The sequence below is a fragment of the Callorhinus ursinus genome, unplaced genomic scaffold (assembly GCF_003265705.2).
Source record: "Callorhinus ursinus isolate GAN/ISIS: 27379988/994484 unplaced genomic scaffold, GSC_fseal_2.0 scaffold2, whole genome shotgun sequence".
Lineage (NCBI taxonomy): Eukaryota > Metazoa > Chordata > Mammalia > Carnivora > Otariidae > Callorhinus > Callorhinus ursinus.
In genome coordinates this window covers 62,562,067-62,584,915 of record NW_027397064.1, presented here as the reverse complement: position 1 = coordinate 62,584,915, position 22,849 = coordinate 62,562,067, and the positions used below count along the sequence as shown (strand labels likewise).

The 22,849-nt window shown below is 38.0% G+C and overlaps 1 protein-coding gene across 1 annotated transcript in view; it reads left to right on the top strand.

Moving 5' to 3' along the window:
* Positions 1-609: 609 nt before the first annotated feature.
* Positions 610-22,849, top strand: part of XIRP2 (xin actin binding repeat containing 2) — a 75,023-nt gene continuing 52,783 nt past the window's right edge. Inside the window, exon 1 of the mRNA XM_073882963.1 lies at positions 610-748. The gene's annotated coding sequence lies outside the window, so the exon portion shown is untranslated. The remainder of the gene's footprint in view (positions 749-22,849) is intronic.

The following is a 22,849-nucleotide window of genomic DNA, read 5'->3' as shown; positions in this document are numbered from 1 at the left end:
AAATAGTTTTAAGCTAGAATGCCTTCTTACCCTTTCTTTCCTCACTTTTTTAACCAAAGAGCACTTTCTTTATTTATACAAACACTACAAGAGTGTTTTCCTTGCATGTGAAGCCTCAAAAAAGCAAACAAACATTTTCCATACCTAAGAACATCTTCTAAATAAAAATAATGCTTCCTTTTCCTGAGAACCCAAATTCCACCGGGACACATTAGAACTTTTGTTACGTGGTTTATCTTCCCATATTCTTAACTCTTAAAAGATTGAAGTTATTCGAACAGATGGGAGTAATTCAAGGCCTTTAATCCCTCCTTTTCCTTATCGGTGCTGGCTGTTTAGGCTTCGTTTCAAAGTCGAGAGTTGTTGGCTTGATGGTCATGACTGCAGAAGGGGGTTTGATTGACTGCACATGTGTTAAAGCCATGCATACATTACTGAGGACACTATGAGGCAGAGTGCCCTCAGAGACACACTTCTGAAAAGAGTAGTTGACTCAGGCCCCACCTATACAGAGCTCAGTTCCTAAAAATAGGTGCCAAGTTGCATCCTTTAGACGCAGGGCTAAAATAAATTCAGCCGTCCCATCTACTTGCTTGATAGACCCTTCAGTGGAGCCGGCCTCCACTCCACCGATTGCTTTCAGGGGACTGGGAAATTTGCTGTACAGGAAACAAGGGAGGAAGCTCGTCAGAGACCTGTAAAGATACATGACATTTTCATTAACTCGGAGTTAGATCTATTACAAAAGGTATGTATGATATAGTCATTGATGCATATCTGCTTCCTGGGTAGTAATATGTTCTTACTGATTGATTGAAATCAATGAAGACCATAGGTCAAATTGCAATTGCTGAAAATATCCAGTCGGATTTTGTTTTTATGACAATATCTGGTATTACATTTATAATATTAAATGTAAGGCTTCATATATTAATCTCTGCCAAATAGTTAGCATGTTTCATATTTAGTGTTGAAGAATAATGAACCAAACCTTAAGCTAAAAATTCATGAGTGAAAATTACACTTCAGCTTCTAGCTAAAAGAGAAAATAAAATTAGTGTATCTTCTATGACCATAAATTAATAAAATATACAATGAATGTACTAAAAAATATAAATTGTGTTACTTGGAATCTGGTGAGGGAAAGGAAGAATTTAAAATATCTTCAACTGTTGCAGCTTGCTCAGAAGAACATGTTGAAAATTATTCTTTCTCCAGCCTTAGTTTGATTTTGTGCTTCTTGCCCCAGCCACAGTCTCGTCTCCTTTGGGAGTATTACTGGAGTAAGGATTAAAGAATCAGGTTCTTAGATGTTTTGCAGAATTAAGAAAGGCACTGCCAGTTGGATCTGCCAGCCCTAATTATAGTAACTACAAACTTAAAGAGAGAAGACTGAGGTTTTACTTTAAAGGTATCATGGCCTATATTACTGTTTCAAATGGATTTTTTTCTGCCTTCGATTGCCTATGAACACTTTAATTTGGCCCTGTTGTGCCTTAAGTGTTTAGATGTCAGAGACTGAAGTGATTTGGGACAGGCATTATAACAGAACATCTTAAGACACCAACTAAAAGCAAGGACACTTTAAGATTACATAATGCAGGGTTTAAATATAGCCAGCTGGTGCTGAACTGAAAGATATTTATTTTTACCAGAGCTCCATTGGGTCACTGACGAGCTGTAGGTTGTTTAAATTATTTTAAATTTCATGTGCCGAGGACCAAAGGATGAGTAAAATATTTACCTCAGCTATATTCGGAACCATGAATTTTAATATGAAAGAGCACCTGTTTTGAGTTTTAAAGATATCACCACGGAGTGGCAAAATATTGGATCAGAAATGAGGGAGTCTTGAATTCTGTGCTTAAATATTTCTCTACTTCTCTGCCCGATCTTTGAATATTTTACCTTCTTACTATTAACATGTAAATGAACAACTAGTCCCATTTTTAAAAGTCAGCATTTTGGATGTCTGCAAATATGGCAAAGTGTCAGCTGTTTGGGAAAATATAGTCTGGAGTAAATGTCTCTGCTTTCATCTGATGTTGGACATCTTTAAGATACGGCTTCCTTCAACCACCTGAAGAATAAAAGTAGACATTCTTTAATGATCACAGAGGGCTCTACTTCAAAAGATGTTCATGTAAAAATTTCAGCCCAGGCCTCAAGTCTTCTGTGATCCCAGAGGAAGAGAGGGTTGGTTGCCTTTCCTCTGGTTTATTTTTGGGTGAAAAGCCCACAGAATTCATAGATCATTTCCAGTTGTCTACCATTGATAGCTGTTGCTAGTCAGCCAGCTCCCCTGTTCTGTCTCTCATATTTTACCACAGTTGAACAACTTATGTATGTCAGGATTCTTTTTACTCTTTTGGTAAAATATTACTTATGATGAGGTGATTTGGAGTTGGACTCCTTGGTAGTCTTGGTCTTGGGAACTACTTCCTCTGCTCTTTGTTTCTCTCTCTGCCTCACACAGACACACAACTCTGGACACTAAGAAACCACTCTGTAAGACCTGATTCCTAGCTGGGAGTCACGTCTAGATTCAGTAATTTATAGAGCAGGGCATACACTTTATAAGTGCTTGACAGTGTAATTCTAACATTTTTTTTAAAGGATAATTCTTTTTTTTAAGATTTTATTTATTTATTTGAGAGAGGGAGAGAATGAGAGACAGAGAGCACAAGAGGGAAGAGGGTCAGAGGGAGAAGCAGACCCCTCCCCTGAGCAGGGAGCCCGATGCGGAACTCGATCCCGGGACTCCAGTATCATGACCTGAGCCGAAGGCAGTCGCTGAACCAACTGAGCCACCCAGGTGCCCCAAATTCCAACATTTTTGATTGAATAATCTATAGGGGACAGAATTTAATTGACATTACATTGTCCTTTTGTTTTGCTTCCCACCTCCTATTTTGAAAGCATTCAAGTTACACTTTGAAATTTAATTAAATTGTAATTTCTTTTTTGTTTGTTTTGCTTCTGAAACAGACACTTGATCATTCAAATTACAGGCTCATTCCTTGCAGGATGGCGGGTAACTTCAGTTGTTTTCTGATTCAGAAATAACTTTTTTAGAACACTGATTTATTCCACATAGATGCATGGTCTTTATATGACTGTATGATATGTTGCATTGTTTTTATTTTTTTTCCTGACAACAAATGTGTGGTGTTTTCTGGCACCAACCTATTCTCCAGTTCTCTGACACCAACTGGGTATACAACTTAATTCAATTTTCACACTAATTCCCAAAGTTAGAGCAGACCCCACAGATTGCCCCCATTTCAGCCACTAACTCCGGAACAGCCAAATAGAAGAGATGCATAGGGCAAAGTGGGGTGGAGGATAGTGGCACAGAGCTCCACTCTCTCTCTGGGCTCCATACCCCTCAGTGTGTTCACCAACCTGGAAGCTCACCAAACCCTGTTGTTTAGGGTTTTCATCAAGATTTTATTACATAGGATGACTGACTAAATCATTGGCTACTGGTTATTGGACTCAATCTCTAGCTTTTCTCTCCCTCTCCAAGGTGGGGAGTGGGGTTGAATGTTCTAACTCTTTAATCACTAGGTTGTTTTTTCTCGCAATCAGCCCCCAACCTGAAGCCATTTCTACTCCCTCTTAACCCCCACAAGAGACCAGGAGTCCTCTCATTAACATACCAAAGACACTACCAGTCAAGAGATTCCAAGAGTTCTAGGAGCTGTATGCCAGGAGCCAGAGACAAAGACCAAATATTTATTTTTTATTATGTCATATATGTCTGCAACATCTCTTCTCCTTTGAAATGCTACCTATGAACTCCAGAGTAAAACTTTCATACGACTTACTTTCCTAATCATTGGAATCCATCTCTCACAAACTTACCTGAATATTTTTGATTTGTACAGTATAACCAGTAAAAGCACAAAGGACAGTAACAGGCAACAAAAAGAGCAAAGATTTCATTTTCTTAAAAATGTTGAAAATCAGCAAATTCAATGAATTATTTGTATCAGTTTAGATACAACAGATGATGGTGTGGCTATAATTAATGACTTTTTGTGAGTCTAAATGATGGCATAAGAATAATCTGCCAGTGACCAGTACAGTAGGTAATCCAAATTCCTGGTAGAGTAGCTGGACTTCTTAAAATATTGCCAAGGATAAAAGGAATTTATTACACAGATAACCCAAAGAACCTCAGGGACTATTTGGTGCAACACTTTTAAGTTCTAGATAAGAAAACCGAGGCAAAGGAACATTAACTAGTCACTCTCATTAAGCACAGAGAACTAGAAGCCAACTCTCTTGACTTATATTTCACTGCTATATGTCATTCTACAAAGCTTTATGCCATAACATCAACCCAATTCCATTCCACCCCCATGACCTTTCGAGGTACACCTTAATAAAGTCCTTTTTTCCTAACAATAGAATTGTGATGCTTTTTGTTTTGTATTTCCTGTTCTCTTAAAATTATGAAAAATTGTGGAAAAGGAGACCTGATCCACATATTCAGTTAAAATTTAAAAAAAAATATGATGATTGCTCATTTTTTAAATTTTATTAAGCATTTAAGTTTCCTCATCTTATGTGTTTGATGAGCTCTTTCCCCACCCCCCACTGTCCTCTCATGGGTGCATGATTTTTCACTGCTCTTTTTGGCAGACCTTCAAGTAGATTTGTCTTCTACATTTTTCTAATTGTATGCAGGATATATCCTGCTGTCTGGTGAACAGAACACTTTAGATATATCTGACTGTTCAAAAGTAAGTAATTGCCAAATTTCTCCAGGCATACACATGATTTAAAATAAATATAATACAGGGGCGCCTGGGTGGCTCAGTTGGTTAAGCGACTGCCTTCGGCTCTGGTCATGATCCTGGAGTCCCAGGATCGAGTCCCACATCGGGCTCCCTGCTCGGCAGGGAGTCTGCTTCTCCCCCTGACCCTCTTCCCTCTCGTGCTCTCTATCTCTCATTCTCTCTCTCTCAAATAAATAAATAAAATCTTTATAAAAAATAAATAAAAAATAAAGTAAATATAATACTAAAAGAATTTATTTAGGGAAATTTCTCTTTGTAAAAGATCCAATAGCATCTTCCTAAAGAATCTGAATATATCAGCATGTGTATTTCTAAATGCATTGACTTGGCAGTTACTAACGTTGAAGAGCTAAAAAAAAAAATCGTATCACTATTAATTTTACAAGCAAAGTCCAGCATTAGAAATGGTTTCCAAACATGTTCTCAGTGTTCTTCATTTAAAGTTCAGTAAATGTGGACTGAATATAAACTAATGTGTGAATATCATTTAATTTAATTTTTTTAACTCATAGAATTTAATTGCATTGAAATAAAATGTAGGTAGAATTTGTATTATAAAGTGATGGGTTTTTTAACTACATTAAATTTTGGGCTCTTTTTTTTTTTTTAGATTTTATTTATTTATTTGACAGAGAGAGAGAGCGGCAGGCAGAGGGAGAGGGAGAAGCAGGCTTCCCGCTAAGCAGGGAGCCCGATGTGGGACTCGATCCCAGGATCCTGGGATCATGACCTGAGCCGAAGGCAGACGCTTAACCAACTGAGCCACCCAGGCGCCCCTTAACTATATTAAATTTTGATAAGTAGAGTCACATTTCCCCATTGAATTGCATTTAACTTCATGGGTGCTTTATCACCATCTCTGTTGTTGATGATAATTTTGTTTGTTTGTAGTCAATACTGTCATAATAATTTAGCTTTACCTTTTCTAGCCAGTAAGCATTTTGTCAAATAATTTGAGGTTCATAGGTAACAGAGTAAATAAGCACTCCAGGGAAACAATGAAAAATCTTTTCATAAAGCTAGGGATCACCTTTTAATGTACCTGTTTTGTAAGTTAGAATTTTTGACTCTCCACACAAGGGTTTTATTGTTAAGTTGGAATATTTCTGGGAAACAGACAAGAATAAAGTGATTTTGTTCACGTTATTAAAGGTTGTCAATGCCAGTGAGAAGCTCTATTTAGAATTCACTGTGTCTGCTTCTGCTGGATCCCAAGCCATTTTCCTGAGTGCTGTATAGGGTGGAAGTCCACTGTTTTGCTACCCCGCAGCAGTTTTCAGTTGGAACCCAGGGCCTAGAGCTAGGGATGCCAAAGGAAGAGCAACTTAGGGCAAGCAGCAGCTTGCTCAGTTCCTTCTGTCCTCTGAACCATCCCAGAATGCTCAGAGTGGGAGCAGAACCTCATTAGGACCCTGACCTCTTCAGTAGAAACTATGGTAGCCCTCTGAGTCCCAGAAGACTCAAAACAATATATTTTTAGGAATGTAACTGTATTAGTGCATGTCTGCTTCACTCACTGACTCATTCTGGAATGGGATTAATTTTAGGATTCATCATCCATCTGTCATCCAGAGCTGGACAACAGCCCCAACTTTTACTCTGTAAAATATCAGAGAAGTGAAATTTGAAGCAAAGGCATATGTTTGTATTTAAGTTACAATCTTTTTTTTTCTGAAAAGATCTAGTCCAGCTATTGCAGTTATCAACTCAAAACTATTTATAATTTCTAATACTCCACCTTTCAAATTACCTCAGACTTCAATGTTCACCTCTTTCCACTTACCTCACCATTTCAACCCAACTTGTCCCAGCTTCTTGACTATGTCATTGTATTATGTTATTACCACTTCTTTCCATTACGCTCCATTATATATATATGTGTGTATGTGTATATTCTTGTCTGTAAAGTATGGTGTTCCTGATGCCTCTGTATTGTTTTCCATTTCTTTTACATTCTCAAAGTGCATTTGGATGTTCAAATAAAGAACAGTAATCTTCAGACAAAAGCCAATAACCACAGTATCATCCAGAATGACATTTCTTTTTTACTCCTTGAATTACATTGTGTGGAGAACCTGACACAAAATTCTGTAGACATTTGTATTGAGAAAGTACCAAACTACATTTTTATAACAACAACAAAAGCAATAATAATAATAAACATAAACATTTTCTACGGGATTATTCTCCCATGGAGAGATTTATTTTAAAAGTTCCAGGAGCTGATGTATAAAATTTCCTTATTGATATCATCTTTACATTGTAATCAGTCTGAACCATTTCTCAAATGATGTAACATGTTCTCTCTCCTTGTCTTTCCTCTTCCTTCTTTTTTAATCTCATTTCTATTAAAGACCTCCTATATAAGGAATATATTCCATAACCCTAAAATTGAAATTATCCTTAAGATGTATACAGTGTCCTCAGTTTATTAGAATCACAAAAACACCATCTCCTAGGGCCAGAAGAGGTTCCAAAGGAACCCCAGATAACACTTTACTAGGAAATCAGAAAATACTGTCAGGTGAACCCTAGTTAGTTGAACACAGACTTTGGAACCAGACTGCTTGGGTTTGAATTCTGACACTTACACTTACCAACTGGATGACTTCAGGCAAATTATTTAATGTCTCTATCTCTGTGTCTATTTCCTCATCTGAAAATGGAGATACTATTAATATCTACCTCATAGGGTTGTTTTGAGGATTAAATAAATTCATATTTGTAAAATGACTTAAACAATAGTGCCTGGTATACAGTAAGTGTCATATAAGCTTTTGCTATTACTGTCATTATTATTATTATTTAACATATGAGGCTAGTACAACATAATAACCATTATCTCTTTCTCAGAGAACAAAATAAGAAAGTAAATTACCAAGTTTTCCTGGAAGCTGAACATTCAAAAAAAAAAAAAAAAACCCACCACACTAAAGACTCTTTAAGAGAAAAAATCAGGGCGCCTGGGTGGCTCAGTTGGTTAAGCGACTGCCTTCGGTTCAGGTCATGATCCTGGAGTCCCGGGATCGAGTCCCACATCGGGCTCACTGCTCAGCAGTGAGTCTGCTTCTCCCTCTGACCCTCTTCCCTCTCGTGCTCTCTATCTCTCATTCTCTCTCTCTCAAATAAATAAATAAAATCTTTAAAAAAAAAAAAAGAGAAAAAATCAGCTACCTGATTTAATAGGTTATTCTATTGTTAAAGGCATCCTTACCTTGCAGGGGTGCACTTTTCAGCTCAAATTAAATTTCTGTCCTCTCTGGAGTTGTAGAAAGCTATTAAGTGCCCTCTTTCTATTATAATAATTCCAACACTTGAAACTAATAACCTTCCTGTTATTCTTGATGTCAACATCACATTACTTCAAGAAATCGAACTCTTCAACTACCCTCAACCTTAATGACTCTGTGCTCCCAGCTACTCATTGGACCTTGTCATTACTTTCACTTAGTTCTTGGACTCTTGACATAGGGACCACAGTTTTCTTTATTTTCTACTAAAACTGATCTTGGCCCTCAGCAGGATCTTCCCCTCCTCAACACATTCCGCCCATCTAATTCTCTGCTTTTACTGACCTCATTGCTCCCTGTATCTTGGATCCATTTGCAATGTCTGAGTGAAGATGGAAGGAGAACACTCAGGAGAGAGGGAGGCACTGAAAGATGGGGCTGTAGAGACCAGACTGTTTATGAAGGGAATCTGAGCAGCAAAGGCAAAGAAGAATCCAATAACTGAAAAGAAAGCAAAAAATTGGGACTCCTGTGTGGCTCAGTCGGTTAAGCATCCAACTCTTGATTTCAGCTCAGGTCATGATCTCAAGATCGTGAGATGGAGACCCACATCAGGCTCCCCACTCAGGGAGGCATCTGATTGAGATTCTCTCTCACTTCTGCCTCTCCCATTTGTGCACGCACTCTCCCTCTCAAATAAATAAATAAATAAATCTTTAAAAAAATAAAAGAAAGCAAAAGATCATGAGCCAATGAAAGGCAAAATGCATCCTATTTGAGGGATGAAGCTAAACTACAAACAGGAAAATAAATGGCAAGGTCAGAAGTGAGGAGGATTAGAAACAAGATAGGATTGGAGCCTGTGATAGCCTCGGGCATGCATTTCAAACTAAGGCCAAGAACAATCAGGAGTGTTGGAGGTCTGGAGTTAAGGGCTACTGCCTCCAGGCTTCAAGGATGGGTCTAAGAGCTTAAAGGAACCACGCTAGACCTAATGCCCACTCAACCAGGACTCCACTGGCAGCTGCAATGGTGGAGCTTCCATTGACTCCCTGTTTCATTTGCCCCACGTTCTTGAGCTAAATTCTCCTCACCAAAAACCAACTCAACATTTTCCCCTCATGTACGATTTTTGCTTCCATCCCAAGGCTGCCTCTCTCTATAAATAATATATAATATAATATATATATTGACTCCTTATCACATTTACCATTATTCCTGACAATCCCAGGTGTTGTCTATTCTAATATACAACTGGAAAATTTGAGACTGGAAATAAGTTTGTGGGTAATACTTTTTTTAAAAAAGGCTATCTTGAATTTTAAAAGGTTTGGCAGTATACAGTTAGGGTTTAAATAGTCACCAGAGATAGGCACACAGTATAATATAGATGAAGCCAAGAGCTGATGGAGACTGAACCCCAGAAGACTAGGGATGGAGCCCAGGAGACTATACATGGTTGGGTGGCAGGAATTTTTCAGGAGACTGGTCATGATAGAAGAATGTTATTTTCTATCTGGTCTAAGCTACTCCCTAACTCCATACTGGGTTTGAGATTTTATAAAGAACAACGCAAAGAGTGCTGCAAAGCATCAGCATTTTTAATTCCTCCTTCTGAGATACTTTCTGTGATGGCAAGTGTCAGGCGTGGTGAGGTTTGTTACATTTTCCTCAGGCCCTGCACTGCTGGTGAATGGGACCTAGGGCCTTCTGTCACATCTGCTTTCCTTGGCAAGCTTCCAACTCAGAAGTGCACTGGGACACCCTGAAAACCTACTGAGGTCCTCCTAGATCTCACAAAACAAACAGGATACTACTTGTGATTAGATGCTCCTCCAAGGGAAAATGTGTATATATCAGTCTGCATGTTTTACCTATACTCCTGTGCTTGGCCCACTGGGCTGGGGAGGCTAGTATTTTCTTCTGGACCGAACTGTGATGGAGACATGAATGTATCCGGAATTTTTGAGCTACAATATTTGTCTAATTGCTTTCTGCAGATATGTCATAACAGGAGAATTTCTGGCAGAAATTTAATTTGGCAGAAAGCCCAACGTTGACTGGCTTCACTTTCCAAGCAAACATTTTTGTGCAGTTCTAATTTTCCCTTGCTCATGTGGTATCCTGCGGAGCATTTTTGGTGCTGAGCTGGGTTTCACTGTGGGAGACTCACAGGTTCACAGGCAAAAGTTTATTTTTGCTCCCTCCTGGAAGCTCTAATCCCAACTTTCACATCTCCGGGCTGCTTAAATAACTTCTGTTACAGAATTTGGAACTTGTTTTCTACCCTTTAAAAAGAAGCAGGAGAGAGAAAGTAACAAAATCTGTCAACAGGAACCATCGAAAGATGGGCACTGAATCTTGCACTATTATTTCTAGACAAATTCATTTGATAAATGCTTAAGGGTCATCCACTGTGTATCAATCATGATGCCAATTGTTAAATACCTATGAAGTTGGCTGTCTTCATCTCAACTGTCCATCTAGAATTTTAGTTTCAGATAATAATAAAAATTTAATAACCGCTTCTGCAAAAATGTTAGGAAAAGCTCTGCCTCTCATTGTTAGGGAAAGCACAAGCATATCATTCTTAGAAATGCTTTATATTCCTCCTATTCCCAAATAAGGGCACATGAGGAGCATTTCTGGCCACTCTGTGATGGCCCTCGTACTATATTCACGCTGTATGTGTTGCCGTTTTGTAAACTGATGAAGCTAAGAGATTCTTTGACCGAAATCATGGTAGCTATGGTTATGCACGCAAGACTTAGATGGAAACTGATGCTGAGCTCCTGGCTAGTCGTTGATAACCTGTAGTTGTCATTCTGTGTCTAAAATTTAAAAAAAAAATAATATCTAAAGACAAACAGAGATGCTTAACTCTGAGTTCTTTCCTTTCAGGTGAGTTGTCCTAATACAATGGCAGGTCACACTAAGTTGAAATGACTTGTCTGTCCGCCCAAGGCTTTTGGTGCCTAAAAGGAATAGTCTGGGGAAGTGATTCTATTTTAAAGCTTCATATGGAATTTTACAGTGAAGCACAATATGTAGTTTTTAAATTGCTTTTTTTACATTTCACTCTCCCCAGCTTCACTCTGTTCACCTTCTTTTACACTTGAGTTTAATGCCATTGGTCTAGGAAAACTTTTGTTTGCAAGTTTTAATTAAATTCTTTGTTGTTCACAGATATCACTGTCTTAATGTGCATGGAAAGAGCAAGTTTTAATCTGAATAACATTTAAAGGGTGATTTTTACACTTCATCCTTTAAAAACAGGAGTGAAATAAGCAGCATAAGCTGATGGTGCACTTATAGGATTAGATTTTGAATCTGAGAGAAAAGAAACAAATGTCAATGCCAAATTTGTAAAGATAAATAAGTATAAATAAATTAAGGGATGATGAGACTGACTAACTATGTACTTCATGTGTATCTTAAGCAGGGCAGACTATTATTAAATTACGTCCACTCTTTGGACCGATCCTAGTACCGGCATTTCATTAAGAAACTGACATCATCTTTTTCTTTTGAAGTTACAGTCTGCATTTATATGCAAAGGGCATGGAAGGCACCTTAATGGTGACAGGGAGAACAACCCAGCACCTGACTGATTCGAAGTTTTGATACATTAAAATTATTACACTTTAAATTATAAACATCCCTGTTCTATATTTAAAAGACTGGTCAAAATGTGTAGAGCATTTTCTAGTATACCCTACAATTATGGGGACAGTGACCAGAAAGTATTTGGGACAGTACAGACGTTTGAACAAGATGCCGATTGCCTTCCATTTTAGAGAGCATTAGAGGAATCTATAGCTTTGGGAAGAAGAACAGTATCCTACCTGGATTCTTAACATTTCTGCTGAACATTAGCACTTTTGTCTTCCTACCCGAGATTAAATGATTAAAGACCACATCATTTTGAAAGCATTCATTTTCTTAGGTGGAATTTTTCTAGATACATCACTGCTTTGAAAGAGTGAACTTACTTCCAGAGGAGTCGTGTATTGACCAAGAACTATGTTACATTATTTCAGCATTTGCTCTTTTCCCTTCATTGCTTAGCTTTTCCAAAAAATGTTCAGTAAAGAAAGTATGTAGAATCAGTGTGGTTTCCCTTCTTTGATCAAGCCTCTCAGCTATTAATTTCAAAAGAAAAAAAATAACCTATCAAAAGATCTGTTGTTTGTAGACTTGGGCAGAGAAAGCACTTTAAACAAAGACGTAAGGTCTTTGAAAAGAGTTTGTGTAAATTCAGAGACTGAATTTCTGTAAGACAAAGGCTTAAATTAAATATATTTTATTATTCAGAGGAAAAGGGTGATTAGTAGGATAAAAGCTGCTACAGCATCAATTGCCTAAGTTGGTGAGAGTCAGAATTTGATGATTTGGGCTTTCTTTTCATATCCTTTGGCACACGCTCACCTCAGGAGAGAGGTGAAAGTTTGAAAAGAGCGACAAGTATCAGGGAATTCCCAAAATCAGATCCAGAAAGCTCTGGCTGCTCCAGAATGCAACTAGCACAGAAATGATTTAAAGTAATAATCGGGACGGACTTAACTTCCCTGTCTCTGCCTCCACGCAAACAGCTTAAAGGCGGGTACGCCAGGGAGATGGTTCTCAAAACTGTGGATTATGAAAGCGTCGTCATTTCCCTATTACTGTTGCTCATTTTTGACCCGTTGAGTGCCAACAGCATACTTGGAATTCAACAAAACAGCTCAGTGCACATGGAATTTTACAAAGTCTATGAGAGAAAAAAGCAGACCATTTTCGGGAAAAGCAGATTCTGAGCTAGTGTGCATGAGTCATCTCCATCTACCAACAAATTGCTTTGGCCCTGGAATGAAGTCAATTTGTGTAATCTGGAGGTCCTGACGGTTTTAGAGGTGCTGGTGGATGTCTTAACTAGTCTGTTCCTGCCCTGCCTTTCAGAGGCATGCATGTTTGCTGCTCACCACAGACTGAGCTTGATGATTCTCTCTCTGTGGTTGAGAAGTGATTACATTTGCTTGCCATTTCTCAAGTTCCAGCCTAAAAAAACCAAACACACACACACACACACACACACACACACACACACACACACACAGAAAGAAAATGATGTTCTTCTCACAAAGGCACTGCCCTCTAGTAACTGAGCCATGCATGAAGGACATTTGGAAACGGGGCAATCACAGGGAGTTTGGGGAAAGGAAAAGCAGTAACGAAGCAGTAGGAATAAAAAAGGAGTACACTAGGGAATAATGAGGGAGGAAAAGAAGTTCTATCAAAAAGGGAGCAACTCAGGGAGACATGGAATAATGCAAAATGACATAAAATTGGGATTTTCTGGAATACAGAGTCTAAGAAAAGGAAGGAATTAAATTTAAATAGAAGGAATACTCAAAGAGGAAGAATACCTATAGTCAAACTAAATGAATATAGCAACACCTCTATTTAGGGGTTAGTTAACACCTAAATAAAGCTACTTAGTAGAGGTATTTAGCAGAAGTACTTAGTATGGTATAGGTACTTAGCCCAGCAACAATGGAACGGATCACAGATGAGGAAATCTAGGACCCTTCTTCTTGCCTGTGGTAGGCAGCCACGGGGCAGCAGAGACGAGGGAGTGGCCCAGTCCTTACCACCTGGCTGGTCCAGACCAGGGTTCGCTACGCCGTGCCCACTGCTCAGAAGCTGCATGGGGAAATGAAAAAAGTTAAATAACTGAGTAATGGTTTCATGATTTTACCTAAATTATGTAGAACAGGGGAAACCATGAGGAGTATTTGTGGGGGGGAAACAGAATCAATCTCTCCCTATCATGTGATATACTAGGGTGATTTTCATGAATTTCACATTTGCTGAGTACTACCTTGTTGCTTGCTGGTGAAAAATTGGTGATTCATCAGCTAGTGCCAAGACACACTTTGAATATCATATACATTGAGTTGGTAATTTCTCCACCTTCATATATTTTCTTCATCTCTGTGGCTGTATGAGTAGGACTGTGCCAATTTCTTTGCCTCAGGCTCAACATGTAGTTATCCATTCCTTCATGATTGTTGTGATCTTCTTGTTTCAGGAAACGTGGTGGTTACCTGATTTATAAAGAGGAATGGAATAGCCTTAGAGAAGGCTTTAGGTTTAGGTGGATCAGAGTTAAGTCCTATCATTTCTACTTACAGCTTTAAGCCTTGGGAAGTTTCATAACTTTTATTATTCTCAGACTTGTATCAGCTCGGCTTATCTGGATGATTACACTTAGGAGATGTAATAACAGAGTGACTGGAAGCTAGTGAGCATTTATTATTTACTATGTGTCAGATACTCTGTAAACTCTACTTTAGTAAAATTTCCTTCACAGGCAATCCTTAGGTTCTGTTATCACTCTCATGATACAGGGAAGAAGAACAAGGGTTAGAAAATTTAAGCAAGTTGACTAAAGTCAAAAGTGAGTGTCAGAAATAGGTTAAATATTGGGCTTTCTGGGTCCAGAGTGGATGGTTAATCCATGTGTGCATCAGCCCCCGGCTGGATAAGAACCCAAGACAGAGCCTAGAGTGGAACAGGTTTACAAAATTAACTTCGCTCCGCCCTGGGCTGGAGGGACTTGCATTTTGGTGGAAGGTGACAGAAGTGGGGGCGGGGCACGGGGTGAACTCAAACATACACTAAATGTCATACAAACAGAAGTGTAATTTTTAAGTGGCGGGAGAGCACAGCAGAGGGCGCTACTCACTGCCTGCGTTAAGTGGGGGAACTCTGAAGGAAAATTGAGCCTCATGGCAGGCTACCTGTAAAGGGCTTTCTAATCCCATCAAATAGGACTGGGCTTGATCCATCTTAATTTATTTCATTTCAGTATAAATAAATGTGGTTTGGGGGGTGGGGATATGGAGTGTGTGCCACCAAGTTCCTCAAGATTCCCCTCCTAAGGAGGGCTGCATTTGGTGTATCTTCAGACAAGCCAACTTCCTTTGCAGGACCAGCCATCTGGGAGCTTGTTTTATTCAGAAGTCAGCATGTTGAAATGATGCAACCTGTTGTATTTCTGTTTTTAGAGATAAGGCCAGATCAACACTTCTTAGAATACTGTATTTCTTGAGGATCTCTCTCGTGTTTTTCTTTTCTTCTCTCTTCAAGTAGAGCAGGACTTTATATAATTCGTGCCCAGCCTTGAGCACTGTGCTTGGCCCACTGTAGATGGGCAGTAGATGTTTACTTAAAGCATGACCTAAGCCTTAAGAAGAGAGATTATCAAATACTTAATTGTATGCCTGAGATGCAGATTTAAACAAGAGGACACTGTGATGGAAGCCCGACACCAACTGTCATGCCCTGGAGCAGAATAGATCAATAGAAAATTAGGGCAGTGGTCCTTGCTTTGCATCTCTCTTCCCCTAAAGTTCATTCCTTTCCCTGCTTGCTCAGATAGATACCTAACCCTGTCTCAAGTTTGATTCCTGTAGTGACCAAGGAAATATTGAAGAATTTGCTTCAATTTCTAAATCTAAACTCAAGCTTATGAGGATGAAAAAAGAACCAATTAGCATCATAGATACTCAACTTCATTGGTCTCCCTTTGACTTATCCCTACATGCACTAAAGTAAACGTTTAGAAAGGATTTGTGGACAGATGTTTAGGAAGCAGAAAGGAGGATTCATATAGCCTCAATTTAAAATGTACTTTCTAATAAAACGTTACATTTTAATTAAAAATATTTCCATAAGACACTGTGTAGAGTTGAATAGGTAGTTCAGAAATACCTGAACTCAAATCCAGGCTCAGCCACTTACTATATGATTTTATCTTTTGAATGTTACTTTCTTCATCAGCTAAATGGAAATAATACCACCTATCAGATATGGTTGCTGTAAAAATTAGATGTAAAGTGGAGATGAATCAGAATATACATAAAATGCTTAACACATAATCAATACTCATTAACAGATAGTCATCATTGTTATAATGCAATATAAATTTGATTATGCTAGGGAAATAGCTAACAAGGGACTTATGTTGTAAAAATATGCACCATCAATAGACATTTAATGGTTCTAATTTATTTGACAATTTCAAAGAAATTTAAGTCATTTTATTCAATTATTGATTTTTGTAACTGGGCAATTCTTTAAACTAAACAATTAATTTAAAAATAGTTAATAGTAATGTGATTAAATTTCCAAATATGCCCAAACTGGCACTATTACTGTACTAATAATGATCTAATTTCTGACTAAATTCTATTCATTCTGCTTTAGTACAAGAAGTACTTCTTGTGAGATGATAGGAGATGATAGGAGCTGCAGAAAACAGGATGAGTCTGTATGACATTACAATTAGAAATGGCAGTTCTCTTAGAGAGATTAAAATCTAAATGGACATTTAAACCCAGTCTTATCTCTAAGAAGATGGATATTTCTTTTGGGGGGCATGAAGAATAACTTCAAGGACCTTTCTATTGCAAGGTGGTTTGCATATATAAATCGGTGTGATTTGGGCCATCTGGAACTAACGTGATCTGGAAAGATCTACCGTGTGGTGATTTGTGACTTGGACAGGTGCATGTACATGTACGGTGGATGCTCACGTTAGTTTCCTACTGCTGCTCTAGCAAATTAGCACAAAAGTAGTCATTTACAATGACACAGATTTGTTACATTATTGTTCTGGAGGTCCAAAATCCAAAATGGGTTTCACTGGACCAAAATCAAGGTGTTGGGTGGGCCAAGCTCCTTCCAGAAGCTCCAGGGGGGAGATCTAGTTTTCTTGCCTTTTCCAGCCTCTGGAAGCTGCCTACATCTTTACTCGTGGGACCTTTCCTCCACTTTCAAAGCCAGTAATGTAGAATCTGTAGAATCCGCCAGGCCCTCTCCCTCACCCCTACCTCTGCTTCTGTCATCACCTTTTCCTTCTAACTGGGACTCTCCTGCCTCTCTCTTTCACTCATGAGCACTCTTGAGACTATTACATGGAACCCACATAGATAATCCAGGATAATCTCCCCATCTCAAAACCCTTAACTTAATCACACCTGCAAAGTCCCTTTGCCATGTAGAATAATACATTTACAGATTCCAAGGAGAAGGATGTGAACATCTTTGGAGGACCAGTATTTTGCTTCCAACATTGCTGAATCTTGTCTTCTTCCTCTAACAGGCAGCTGGAAATATAGGATCTCTTCCAGGATCTGGTGAACTGGAAGCGTACTGGTTAGGGAAGTGTGAGTAAGGAGACAAGAACTAATTCTTTTTATAACCCTGAGAGATTATCTGTTTTTGTTCATGTATAAAGCATGGTGAGCAGATGAAATCAGATGAATGAATGGATCTGGGGGGAGGTGACATGAGTACACACAACAACACAGTGCATTTGGAGGGAATAGAACCAGAGGGAAGTTAGTTTAAAAAATGGAATCTGGTTCACTCTGCTCGTTTGCTGGATGGATGCCACAGTACAGTTTTTGTGTGGAAGTATGGCATACACTTCCACTCATTTTACTCTTTGCCCTTCCTCCCCATTATTTTTAAGAACTGTAAACTAATGCAAGATTGTGCTGTATACTTACTCTTTCAGTTTATTCTCCATTTCTTGGTTTTATAATATTCAAATGGAGTAAAATATATAAAACTCAAATTGATTACAAATTTAGGCGCGCCTGGGTGGCTCAGTTGGTTAAATGTCTGACTCTTGATTTCAGCTCAGGTCATGGTCTCAGGGTCGTGAGATTGAGCCCCTTGTTGGGCTCTGCACTTGGCACAGAGTCTGCTTGAGATTCTCGCTCTCTCCCTCTGCACTTCCCCCTGCTCTCTTTCTCTAAAATAAATAAAAATCTGGGGCGCCTGCGTGGCTCTGCCTTCGGCTCAGGTCATGATCCCAGGGTCCTGGGATCAAACCTCACATTGGGCTCCCTGCTCAGTGGGAGTCTGCTTCTCCCTCTCCCTCTGTCTCTCCCCCTGCTCATACTCTCCCTCTCTCTCTCTCTGTATCTCTGTGTCTCAAATGAATAAACAAATAATCGTAAAAAATAAAATAAAATAAAATAAACAAAAATCTTTAAAAAAATTGATTACAAATTTGACTTGGCAGCAGCATTCTGAATGTTTAAGAGAGATGCATTTTATTATTAGCTGATGGATATGCAAATATTAAGAATTATAGAAAGCTTATTCATGCTAATGGCTGTGAGCCAATGCTATGTCCATCAGTTTGATACCCTGTTCACAAATCCAAACTGAGTTAAAGATCAGATTTAGATTTGGTGGAATTTAGTTCATCACTCTCCCAATTTAGTTCTAAATCAATTTTCCAAGTACTAAGCAGTTGACTTCTTTATAATGCATCCAAAATACAACCACAAGGCTATTGATGTGGCCCTGGAAGTGTGTCTGCCTGCTTGAAGCTGCCCTCTGTGTTTGCGTCAGCTTCGCACGCCTGTGTGGCGTGCAAGGGTTCTGTCGGGCTCTGAGTTTGGACTGAATAAAGATTTCTTGGATTAACTTTAGAAAAGTTCAAAGAAAAAAAAATCATTGAATTCTCATTTATTTGCTCAAGAGTTCAAGTCACTATTAAACCTTAGAATTTCTTTTGAGTCATAATTACGCACTGGGTTAGCTCTCTAGGACTATTTTTTATATGTTTTTATCATACATGCAATAAGAGGCAGTTCACCACAGAAAAAGGCATCTCTTTGTCGTTTGAAGTCTCCTTTATCGATTTACTGGGAAGGTGATTATTTGGGTTTGGCTTTGGTTTTTGGACCCGTGTATTCCTTGAGAAGTAGCGCAGAATTGGAGTGTCACAGAACGTGGAGCCAGACTGTGTGGCTTTCCCTTCCAGCTCTGACACTCACCAGCCACCTGTCCTTGAGCAAGGATTGTAACCTTTCTGTGTCTCTGTTTCCTTATCTGTAAAATGGAGATAAAAAAATAAAAATAGTCTCTACCTCATAGGGTGGTTGAGAGCACTCCATGGATTAATGTCTGACACATAGAAAACACTTCATACGTAGTTGCTGTTGTTTTTTTACTTGTTGAGTCATTCTTTTGAGTCCTTTATCTGTTGTTCAATAATGTTTGCAGTTTTATTTCTGATGTGTTCGTGATCTTTACTAAATAAGTAATGCTTTTAGCCTATTTATTATAACTGCCCCCTCCAGTTTTCCTTTTGTTTTAGAATTATTTTTGTTCAAAAAATTTTTGACTTTACACTTTTTTTATGCTTAGAAAGTCCAATTGAAATCATTTTCTACTTCTCTGAAGATTTTTCATCATTTTAAAAAGCATTTAGTTCTTCACTCCATCTAATACCCTGTAATGTGCTGTGAGGTGAGGAACTGTTGGATGTTTTCCACAAAAGCATTAGCCAGTTTCCCCAACATGACTTGTTGGTAATGCTGCTGTCTCACCCTGTTGCTCTTCCACATACTCATGTGGCCAACTCCTTCATGTTTCAGTGCAGATGTCCTACTTCTCAGGATGCTTTCCCTGACACCTGCTCATTGACACACCTGAGTGGATTATGTCCTCCCCGGGAGGCTCTCAACTCACCAGGGGCAAACCCATTAACTCTTGGGTTGTAATTGCCTGTTTTCCTTTCCAACTAGTCTGAAAGCTGGGGAGCATAGTGAATGCATCATGTGCTTACTACAGATAACCAATAGTTGTTTAATGATAATAAATATATTAAAAGAAGGCTTATTAATTATACAGTGCAAATCATTTCCTTTTGAAATTTCATATGGTGGGGTGCCTGGGTAGCTCAGTCGGTTAAGAGTCGGCCTTCAGCTCAGGCCATGATTCCAGGGTTCTGGGATCCAGCCCCGCATTGGGCTCGCTGCTCGGCGGGGAGTCTGCTTTTCTCCTTCCTTCCCCCTTGTGCTCTCTCTCACTATTTCTGTCTCTCTCAGATAAATAAACAAAATATTTTTAAAAAAAAGGAAGAAATTTCAAATGGCAAAGATAGAGGGAAATATGTGAATGTCACCCACAGTAATTAGATTTCCATAGAGTTCTTTTTCTTGTTATTGATGGTGTTTGTATGTTTCTGTACTATGCTAGTCCACACATAGAGGCTTACAGTGTTATAGCTTCATAGTGGGATTAGTATCTTCCACCTATTGATGGCCCTGCTATCTCATTTAGGGTACTTTGTCTTTAATGTTATTTTGCATGAAAAGAATATAGCCACAATGACTTTTCTTCATTTTATATTCGCCTGTTACATTTTTACCCAATATTTTCTTTTTAAGTTTTGCGTTTTCTTTTAGGTTGATTTCTTGTGGGTGGCGTATGGTTGGATTTATTTGTTTGTCTTTCAGGGTGGAGTTTGACCTGTGTTTATTTTTATGACTATTACATCTGATCTTATTTCTACCTTCTTGTTTAGGTATTATATGTTAAGGCCCTTTGTTTTCTTTTGGAGTGACTTTTGTTATACGTACTGTCTTTGAGTTTGTGTTGACGTCTCACTTGAGTACCAGCTTGGATTCATACAGACTCTAGCTCACAAAACTAAAATTTCAGTAACCAGTAACCAATTTTCTAATTCCTTTTAGTGTTCAGTGTAATAAAGAGGACATCTAAGGATATCTGAATTTGGTTTCTTCATCACAGAAACTCTTCATAATTTTAGATAATTGTAGAATTTTTCCTCTCTCCTTTTAAAACTTGCAATGTTTTACAAGGATTTACTGTTATATTGGTGTTTCAAACTTAATTTTACTTCTGGATTATGGTAAATATTTTAAGTCTATGCCCAAATTTTATTTTTAGCAATTTTTTTTCAAATTTATCTTATTTGTTCTGACTCCCACTCCCCCTTCCCCCGCCCAACCCAGCTTCTCACTGAAATGCTATCAATTTACAGTTTGGATTTCGCTCTCTGTTCTCTGTCATCTCCTTTCACATTGCTGTTAATGTCAGTGATTTTCTTTTCCAAAGCATATATTATTCTATTTACTGCCCCCAGTGTGTATTTTAACTCTTCTAAAAACTTTAATACCCCTAGTTCTTTTCTCATCTCTGACAGCTTTCTTTTCTTCTGATTTTACCTCAGCCAGGTGTCTGCTGTAAATCAGACACAGCTATTATCAGCTGTGCAACACTAGCAAGTGGTCTGTCAATGAAATGCAGAGGTCAAGGGATCTTACTTTATTCTACAGACTTCCACATAATCCATATTGGGTGGGCAAAAGAGAAAAGAAATAGGTGACTCACAAAAATTTAAACAGTATTTGTGTAAGCCAGTTTTGAAGCCCTGGTGTTTAATATCTACCTTTCATCCAATTACATCCATTATAGTATTGTTATATGGTCATCCTTTCCATAAAACTTTATATCAACTACAGTTTAGAAATGTGTCTCCCATATTTTGAAAGTAAGAAATATTTACATTTAGAAAATGTGCTGAGGTGGAATCTTGCTTTAGAAATAAAATCATGACAGAGCACTTGGCTTTGTGAACGGTGCCACACTGGGTGTTTTCTGAAAAGACATTTTTCTGACTTTGACCATATTTTCAAGCAACGCACTGATCCCAGCACTATCGTATCAAACCATTGAACTTTATTTCCAAATTCTTACTCTATGAAGATCTTAGGATCATATATATAATTTATTACTTCAGAGTTCTAGACAATTATTTGTTTAATGGGAAATGAAGAGAGACCTGTTATTTGTTAATGTTGTAAGAACATAGCCTTTTATAAACCACTGAATTCCAAACTTAAAATTTCCTGAACAGCTGGTTAGAAGAATGGTTCATAATAATGAACCCGTTCGAAATGTCTGTTAATACTAATCTGTGCGTATTTCTAAGAATTCTTTCACTGATAATAGAAGTGGTGAAATGAGAAGAAAATCCCAGAGTGCACTAATTACATTGACTATTCCTCATTGTTTTCTATATTTGACTTCTTAAAAGCTATTATTTTACTCCATAGAAACACAGAAGGGTGCCTATGCAATCCTTCTATGACTGACTACAGGCATGTGAATAATTGGTCTGGAAAGGAAGAGCAGTTTATCTTATATTGTACTACTTTGCTTTTTAAAAAATGCTTTAAACATGGACTCTCCATAAAAAGTAAAATTCAGGAAGGTATAATGAGTTTTGTAACTGGGCAAATTTTATTGGTTGATTGATTTAGTTACCTTGTTTTTAAAAACTGCAGAAGAAAAGCACATGTTTCAAGCTCAATAAAATAGATTTGTAGTCACACATCTCTTATGATTTAAGAAAATAGGAAGTGGAAGTAAGTGTATACTTACGTATACTTATATATGTATGTATCTGTATACATTTGTATACATACATAAGTATACATAAGTGGACATAAGTTAGATCTATGTGTAGTATATTATAAAAAATAATAATATAAATCTTTTCCCTAAGAACCTCAGAATTCTTATAAAAGACATTCTTATCCTTGGCATATAATCATTTTCATGATAACAGCTTGTATTTTTTAGTGTTTTATTTTCTTTCAAAGTGCTTCCTTCTATGTTTTTTCTGCTTTATAGGATTTATTCTGTTCTACAAAGAATGACTATTTGGGGTGGATTAGCAATTATTTTCTCATCAGCAAACAAAAGAAAACAGTTGATATTTAGGGTGTAATGGATTCTATGTCCAGCTATGCCATTAACTCTGGAGATATGGGAGAATTCACTGAACTTCTTTGGATTTTCGTTTAGTCATCTGCACAACGAATTGCCGCTAAGCCCCAGAGACAAGTTACTTCTAGTACAATGATTTTGTGATGTTAATATTTATAATGCTTTCTAATAGAAATGGTCATTTGAAAAGTTTGTTTTCCCTTC